The 8,723-nt window shown below is 51.0% G+C and overlaps 1 pseudogene across 1 annotated transcript; it reads left to right on the forward strand.

Annotated features, from left to right (window-relative positions):
- The first annotated feature begins 2,889 nt into the window (after positions 1 to 2,889).
- Positions 2,890 to 7,611, forward strand: LOC147118785 (uncharacterized; annotated as a pseudogene). The gene is made up of 2 exons (XR_015077950.1): positions 2,890 to 3,628; positions 6,715 to 7,611. The product of XR_015077950.1 is annotated as an uncharacterized LOC147118785 (transcript).
- Positions 7,612 to 8,723: the final 1,112 nt, after the last annotated feature.

An 8,723-nucleotide genomic window follows, 5' to 3' on the forward strand; every position in this document is an offset into this window, starting at 1 on the left:
GCTCTTGTTCGGGGCCTGAGGCCCACCCCGGGTGTTTGTGAAGCGGATAATGTTGAGTGTTTTAATAATGGGGCCTGGGGCCGCAGTCGGGGTGTGAGCAGCCCGCGTCCCCCCGGGGTTCATTTTTTTCTCTTTTATTTAAATCTGGTAGTACTTGTTACAATTCATCAATTACATGATAAATCCATTACATTCATTAACCACAATAAGGCTAAGCCTTAGAAAAAACAGCTTTAGGATTAACAGTACAAATACAATAATACATTTTTCCAGACAAAACCAATGTCAACAATACAGGTACCCATAGTAAAAAACAATACATACCAGTCCTACTGGCAATCTAGTAACTCTTCATTTTTGCTTGGTATAATCTGTTGTCCTTTTTTTAAATTTTAACATTCAAGTACAACAGTACTTATACAACTCAACAGTTACATAGTAAATCCATTACATTCATTGACCAATTATGGTCAACAATATAAATACAACAATAAATTTTACAGGTAAATCAATAATGTTTACAGTACAAACTGCAACTATTTAATAAACCAAGAATCCGTACACGCCAGTCCAACTGGCATTGTTCAATCATTCAGTCATTCATTCGTCCGTTCGTTCGCTCAAGCGTAAGTTCCATGTGCATGACTGCGTACATGTGTGCCGTTTCTATCTGCGTGCATGCCTGTGTGTTCGTTCATCTGTCCGGCAGGCTTCACGTTCACCAAGCCGACTTTCACCTGGGGAGCGAGGGCCCTTCATTCGGTCGAACGTAAGTTCCATTGTGTAAGTGTGCGTATCATTTGTCTACCTGTGTGCGTTCGTTCATCCGTCCGGCAGGCCTCACATTCACCGAGTGACCGCCATCCTGGAGAGCGGGCCCTTCATTCGGTCGAACGTAAGTTCCATTGTGTATACGTGCGTGCGTGCGTATTATTTGTGTCCGCATGCGTGCGTTCACTAGAGCGTTCGTTCGTTCAATTAAGGAAGGCTTTAACACTAAATAACACCACAATATAGAAAATCCCACAACCATATCAAAAAATCACTTAAAACTTCAAGTAAACTATTTTAACCAGAACCCGAAACTTCTTCAAAAACAAGTAATACCAATTCAACGCCAGTCCTATTGGCACTCTAATAACTCCTCGCCTTCACTTGATGTTATCCAACCATATAATGTCATGATCCTTGTCCACAGTCTTCAACCTTTCCACAGAAAAGAAGCCGACCACTTTCTCAAATCCCGTAAAAGAGGAAAACGACTCCTCAAATCTCCTTCTTGCTGTTATCACTCACAGGATCCAGCCATCAAGACATTCGTTATTCCTGGCTGATATTACTTTGTTTTGTCTTTTATTTTCCTTTTTCACTTTTATCCCGTTCTCTTTTCTCATCCTATGGCTGTTCAAGCACCATACTATAGATGGGAACAGTCTGTCTTTCCTCCACCAAATGGCGGCGCACAAACCCGATCCCATCACCGAAACAAAGCCTCACAGCTGCCACCAGATAGAGCACAGGCGGGGCCGCTGGAACTCATTCGGGCCGGAGACTGTTCTTCACCTTTAGAAACCGTGCAGCATGCTCACCCACAGCATCTCCCGACTCCGCTTCTGTCGACCAGCCGCTCCGCCCTACACCCCCTGCCTGGGGTCCTCCGTGCTGGGCCTTCCGCCTAGGACACTCTCTTCTGGGTCATCCACCCTGGGCCTTCTGCACTGGGCCCTCCGCACTGGCGTTCCCCGTGAGCAGCCGGGGTGTGGAGCAGCCCGTTCACACAGCACCGAGCAGAGCTGAGCTGCTGAGAATCTCGCAGCCTCCCCCGGGGTTCATGAACCCGTTCCCTGAGCTCGGGGTGTGAGCGTCCCGCGTCCCCCCGGGGTTCATGAACCCATTCCCTGAGCTCGGGGTGTGAGCGGCCCGCGTCCCCCCGGGGCTCATGAACCCGCTCCCTGAGCTCGGGGTGTGAGCGGCCCGCGTCCCCCCGGGGTTCATGAACCCGCTCCCTGAGCTCGGGGTGTGAGCGGCCCGCGTCCCCCCGGGGTTCATGAACCCGCTCCCTGAGCTCGGGGTGTGAGCGGCCCGCGTCTCCCCGGGGTTCATGAACCCGCTCCCTGAGCTCGGGGTGTGAGCGGCCCGCGTCCCCCCGGGGTTCATGAACCCGCTCCCTGAGCTCGGGGTGTGAGCGGCCCGCGTCCCCCCGGGGTTCATGAACCCGCTCCCTGAGCGCTCTCACCTGATGTGTCAGCGGCTGCTGCCAAGGTCCGCGCATGCTCAGCTCACCTTCTGTTGTTCAGGTTTAAAGGTCAAGCCCCGCCCCTCACACACTCCGATTGGTTGGAGGACCCGCCGCCTGCTCGGTCCTCCAGCCCGCCCCGCTCTTCCTATTGGTCCGGAGCTCCCGTCAAGCACCCGGGCAGTGTGAGCTGAGCATGCGCGGACCTTGGCAGCAGCAGCTGACACATCAGGTGAGAGAGCTCAGGGAGTGGGTTCATGAACCCCGGGGGGACGCGGGCCGCTCACACCCCGAGCTCAGGGAGCGGGTTCATGAACCCCGGGGGGAGGCGGGCCGCTCACACCCCGAGCTCAGGGAGCGGGTTCATGAACCCCGGGGGGACGCGGGTCACTCACACCCCGAGCTCAGGGAGCGGGTTCATGAACCCCGGGGGGACGCGGGCCGCTCACACCCCGAGCTCAGGGAGCGGGTTCATGAACCCTGGGGGGACGCGGGCCGCTCACACCCCGAGCTCAGGGAGCGGGTTCATGAACCCCGGGGGGACGCGGGTCACTCACACCCCGAGCTCAGGGAGCGGGTTCATGAACCCCGGGGGGACACGGGCCGCTCACACCCCGAGCTCAGGGAGCGGGTTCATGAACCCCGGGGGGACGCGGGCCGCTCACACCCCGAGCTCAGGGAGCGGGTTCATGAACCCCGGGGGGACGCGGGTCACTCACACCCCGAGCTCAGGGAGCGGGTTCATGAACCCCGGGGGGACGCGGGCCGCTCACACCCCGAGCTCAGGGAGCGGGTTCATGAACCCTGGGGGGACGCGGGCCGCTCACACCCCGAGCTCAGGGAGCGGGTTCATGAACCCCGGGGGGACGCGGGCCGCTCACACCCCGAGCTCAGGGAGCGGGTTCATGAACCCCGGGGGGACACGGGCCGCTCACACCCCGAGCTCAGGGAGCGGGTTCATGAACCCCGGGGGGACGCGGGCCGCTCACACCCCGAGCTCAGGGAGCGGGTTAAATTATTACACCAAGAAAGCAGTGTGAGTGTCGGAGCGCACTGTGGACAGGCTCTGCCCAGTGCTCATGGTAAAATAGTGAAATCTTTGCTATTCCGATCTTCTACTTGATCGGCCCTTCCCTCAGACTGCTCAAGCAGGGCAGAGAGAAACAGAAATCTCTTGACAGAAGCAGCACCTGAAGTTACAGTGAGTGAAACACAGTCTGCCCACAAGGTCCACACACAGGCTTCGTTGCTATAGAAACGATCACAACATTTATATCGGACCCAATGAAAGGTCTAATCAGAAACTGCCCGCGGGCTCCTTTCACCAAGCTGCCGCCAATGACCTCACAGACAGGCAGCAAATTCAACTGAAACTATTGTATTGGCAAACAGGTGACAGAATGCTCATGTGTTTCAACTGCTATATTCCAGGATATGTGAAATATGTCTCAGTTTATATGAAGGTTTATACAGGGATCTTAATCTTCTCGCAAGTCAAATTATTTTCCCAATGCAATCGAGGGTAATCTTCAGGTAACTAGTGTATCTCTCATGGCGTTGGTTAGGGTGAATACAATCTGGTGTGGGGGTCAATGATTAATGTGATTGAAAAATGTTAAATGGTGATTTTATTATACACCATTATAGGAGTGTTAATATTATAGGGCTCAAATTCTATGAGCATGTGCAGATTTGCATAGAAGCTGTAATCAGTGGCCTTGATTATAATTAAAAGTGTGGATGAGGGTAGTGCAGTTGATGTAGTCTACATGGACTTCAGTAAGGCTTTTGACAAAGTCCCGCATGGGAAACTGGTCAAGAAGGTAAGAGCCCATGGGATCCAGGGCAATTTGGCACATTGGATCCAAAATTGGCTTAGTGGCAGGAGGCAGAGGGTGATTGTCAAAGGTTGTTTTTGTGACTGGAAGCCTGTGTCCAGTGTTGTACTGTCGGGATCGGTGCTGGGTCCTTTGCTCTTTGTAGTGTACATTAATGATTTAGATATGAATGTAGGAGGTATGATCAGTAAGTTCGCAGATGACACGAAAATTGGTGGAGTGGTAAATAGCGAGGAGGGAAGCCTCAGGCTACAGGACGATATAGACGGGTTGGTTAGATGTTTAGATGGGCAGAACAGTGGCGAATGGAATTTAACCCTGAAAAGTGTGAGGTGATGCATTTTGGGAGGACTAACAAGGCAAGGGAATACACAATGAATGGTAGGACCCTCGGAAGGACAGAGGATCAGAGGGATCTTGGTGTGCATGTACATAGTTTCCTGAAGGCAGCAGGTCAGTTAGATAAGCTGGTTAAAAGGCATATGGGATACTTGCCTTCATTAGCCAAGGCATAGAATATAAGAGCAGGGAGGTTATGATGGAGCTGTACAAAACGCTGGTAAGGCCACAGCTGGAGTACTGTGTGCAGTTCTGCTCACCACACTGTAGGAAGGATGTGATTACATTGGAGAGGGTGCAGAGGAGATTCACCAGGATGTTACCTGGGCTGGAGCGCTTCAGCTATGAAGAGAAACTGGACAGACTGGGGTTGTTTTCCTTAGAGTAGAGAAGGCTGAGGGGGGACCTGATTGAGGTGTACAAAATTATGAGGGGCATAGATAGGGTAGATAGAAAGGAACTTTTCCCCTTAATAGAGGGGTCAATAACCAGGGGGCATAGTTTCAAGGTAAGGGGCAGGAGGTTTAGAGGGGATTTGAGGAAAAACATTTTCACCCAGAGGGTGGTTGGAATCTGGAACTCACTGCCTGAAAGGGTGGTAGAGGCAGGAACCCTCACAACATTCAAGAAGCATTTAGATGAGCACTTGAAACACCATAGCATACAAGGCGACGGACCAAGTGCTGGAAAATGGGATTAGAATAGACAGGGCTTGATGGCCGGCGCGGACACGATGGGCCAAAGGGCCTCTTTCTGTGCTGTATGACTCTATGAGAAATGGGGACTGGTCAGGGAGCGTCTGCAAATGGAGGAGAAATGGTGACTGGTCAGGGAGCGTCTGTAAATGGAGGAGAAATGGTGACTGGTCAGGGAGCGTCTGTAAATGGAGGAGAAATGGTGACTGGTCAGGGAGCGTCTGTAAATGGAGAAGAAATGCAGACTTGTCAGGGAGCGTCTGTAAATGAAGGGGAAAGGGAGGTTGGTCAGGGAGCGTCTGTAAATGATAGAGAAATGGTGACTGGTCAGGGAGCATCTGTAAATGAAGGAGAAATGGAGACTGGTCAGGGACTGTCTGTAAATGACGGAGAAATTATGATTGGTCAGGGAGTGTCTGCAAATGGAGGAGAAATGGTGACTGGTCAGGGAGCGTCTGTAAATGAAGGAGAAGTGGTGACAGGTCAAGGAATGCCCCTCACCAAAATTGTGAGATATTATCGAAGAAAAGCTTATAAGGAAGGATTCGAGGGTTAGAGCCAGAATCAGCACCTTCAGGGGAGGAGAGGGAGGGGAACCGGTGAGTGTAGAACTGAACCCAGCCAGAGTCAGCACCTTCAGGGGAGGAGAGAGAGGGCAACCAGTGAGTGTAGAACTAAACCCAGCCAGAGTCAGCACCTTCAGGGGAGGAGAGTGGGGGGAACCAGTGAGTGTAGAACTGAACCCAGCCAGAGTCAGCACCTTCAGGGGAGGAGAGTGGGGGGAACCAGTGAGTGTAGAACTGAACCCAGCCAGAGTCAGCACCTTCAGGGGAGGAGAGGGAGGGGAACCAGTGAGTGTAGAACTGAACCCAGCCAGAGTCAGCACCTTCAGGGGAGGAGAGGGAGGGGAACCAGTGAGTGTAGAACTGAACCCAGCCAGTGTCGGCACCTTCAGCGGAGGAGAGGGAGGGGAACCAGTGAGTGTAGAACTGAACCCAGCCAGAGTCAGCACCTTCAGGGGAGGAGAGGGAGGGGAACCAGTGAATGTAGAACTGAACCCAGCCAGAGTCAGCATCTTCAGGGGAGGAGAGGGAGGGGAACCAGTGAGTGTAAAACTGAACCCAGCCAGAGTCAGCACCTTCAGGGGAGGAGAGGGAGGGGAACCGGTGAGTGTAGAACTGAACCCAGCCAGAGTCAGCACCTTCAGGGGAGGAGAGGGAGGGGAACCAGTGAGTGTAGAACTGAGCCCAGCCAGAGTCAGCACCTTCAGGGGAGGAGAGGGAGGGGAACCGGTGAGCGTAGAACTGAACCCAGCCAGAGTCAGCACCTTCAGAGGAGGAGAGGGAGGGGAACCAGTGAGTGTAGAACTGAACCCAGCGAGAGTCGGCACCTTCAGGGGAGGGAGAAAAGTCGACCAAAAGGAAAAATGTTGGAGATGGTGCGATGGGTTTGAATTTCAGCACAGAGAGGAGGGAGAGTGTGTGGGACGGGGATTTACAGCTTTGGGGGAACAAGAGAGGAAAGAATGTTCCATAGAAACTAGAATCGTCTGTTCTTAATTTCTATCCTACATAGAATGATGACTTTTGTAAACTCCTTTTTACAGGGTATTGGAAGGGGAGGATTTTCAGACTGGAAACTGAAACCAAACATCACGTCAAGATCTGACAGAGTCACTCGATTCATCAGGACCTGACTATCATCGGCCTTTGAATGTGGAAGGAGAAATGTTTGTCTGTTCTTTCTGTGGGAAAAGATTTCAAACATCAGTGTGACTGGAAAAGCACCGAGACACACACACCTGAGTGAGAGTGTTCCAGTGCACTGACTGTGGAAAGAGCTTAAACCAGTTACACAGCCTGAAAAAACATCGCACCATTCACAGCGGGGAGAAACCGTACACATGTTCTGTGTGGAGGCTTCAACTGATCGTCCAACCTGGAGAGACACAAGGACACCCGCACCATGGAGAAACCGTGGAAATGTGGGGACTGTGGGAAGAAATTCAATTACCCGTGAGCTGGAAACTCATCGACGCCTTCACACCGGGGAGAGGCCATTCACCTGCTTCGTGTGTGGTAAGGGATTCATTGATTCATCCAACCTGCTGACACACCAGTGAATTCACACTGGGGAGAGGCCGTTCATCTGCTCCGTGTGTGGGCAAAGTTTTGCTCATTCATCCAACCTGCTGACACACCAATGAGTTCACACTGATAAGAAACCTTATAAATGTTCTGACTGTGAAAAGAGCTTTAAAAGCACAAAGGATCTGCTGACACACCAACGCACTCACACTGGGGAGAGGCCATTCACTTGCTCTATGTGGAGAGGGATTCACTCGTTCATCCAACCTGCTGACACACCAGCGAGTTCACACTGGGGAGAGGCCGTTCACCTGCTCTGTGTGTGGGAAAGGATTTTCTCATTCATCCTGTAAAGTCTGTGGGTTGTGCAGTTAATAAATACACAGACTTCAGAAATAACAACAAACAGGTCTTTACTATTCGAAGGTCCGGGCGAATCTGCCCCAGCAATCCTGCCACAACACTTATATACTGGTGTGGTCACTATCGGTATTACAGTATACAGACGCCAAACAAATAGTGCCACCCCTAAAGTAGTTCTCTTAAAGGTGAACGGTTACATTCAATAGTTCCCTTAAAGGTAGACGGGTACATACACTACAATCCTCCCTTTTTAGCTTATTACTTACAGAGTCCCCGTTAAACATACATATCTTCAACTTCCTATAAAACAAATTACAGATATAATCTCGGTGGAGTCAACGTCATATAAAACAATTTACAGATATAATCTCGGTGGGAACAGTTCACAGGTTCAGTCTCTGCGGAAACAGTTCATAGATTCAGTCTCTGATCTTGACTCGTTCCGAACAACATTTCTTTGGTGTAGCCGGTTCACCTGGCTAGCGTGACTCCTCCATAGCCTTTTTCTTGACGTAACAGCTTGAACTTTCGTCCTGTTGAACCACAGTGCGGACTTTTACAACCAACTGGCTGTCTTGACATTTTCCAGTTTTTCAACTAATTTAGCTCCTTTCGAAGTGTTCTGCCTGAGATGGTGGAAGTGCTAATATTTTAGACAGTTATTATCTTCTGCTTCTTCTTTTTCTTTTCTGCCTTTTTGAAACTCTCGGAGCTCCTTTCTCGGCTGCCAGCTGTAGCGCCACCAACTCTCTATGTTCCTTAGACCTTAAGTGCTTCCTCCGGATTTCAGCACTTTGGGAGTTTTCATCACAAGCTGAGCAGACCACATCCTCGTAATATTCAGTGTCACTCAACAGGTCATGGTAATATTCGGGTTCATCCTGAGTTAGGCCAGCGAGAGAGCCTTCTTCTTCCTCTTCACCCGTCTGGACGTTAGCTGACGGTGGTTCCTTCCCTAGACATCTTTCTTGAAAAGACTTCTTCATGCATTCATATTCATCCCGCTCTTCCTGGGTTGTCTGCCATTCCTTCACTACTGACCTCATTTGTGAGTTCAATACCTTCCCTTCCACCGGGGATTGCGGTATCAGGCTATTTAATCCTTCTACTGAAGCAGCTGTTTCAACATTCTTCTGTTCACATTTACGTGATTCAACGAACTCTT

Source organism: Somniosus microcephalus, chromosome 4 (genome assembly GCF_052327205.1).
Source record: "Somniosus microcephalus isolate GS21.2 chromosome 4, FLI_Smic_1.0, whole genome shotgun sequence".
Classification (NCBI taxonomy): Eukaryota; Metazoa; Chordata; class Chondrichthyes; order Squaliformes; family Somniosidae; genus Somniosus; species Somniosus microcephalus.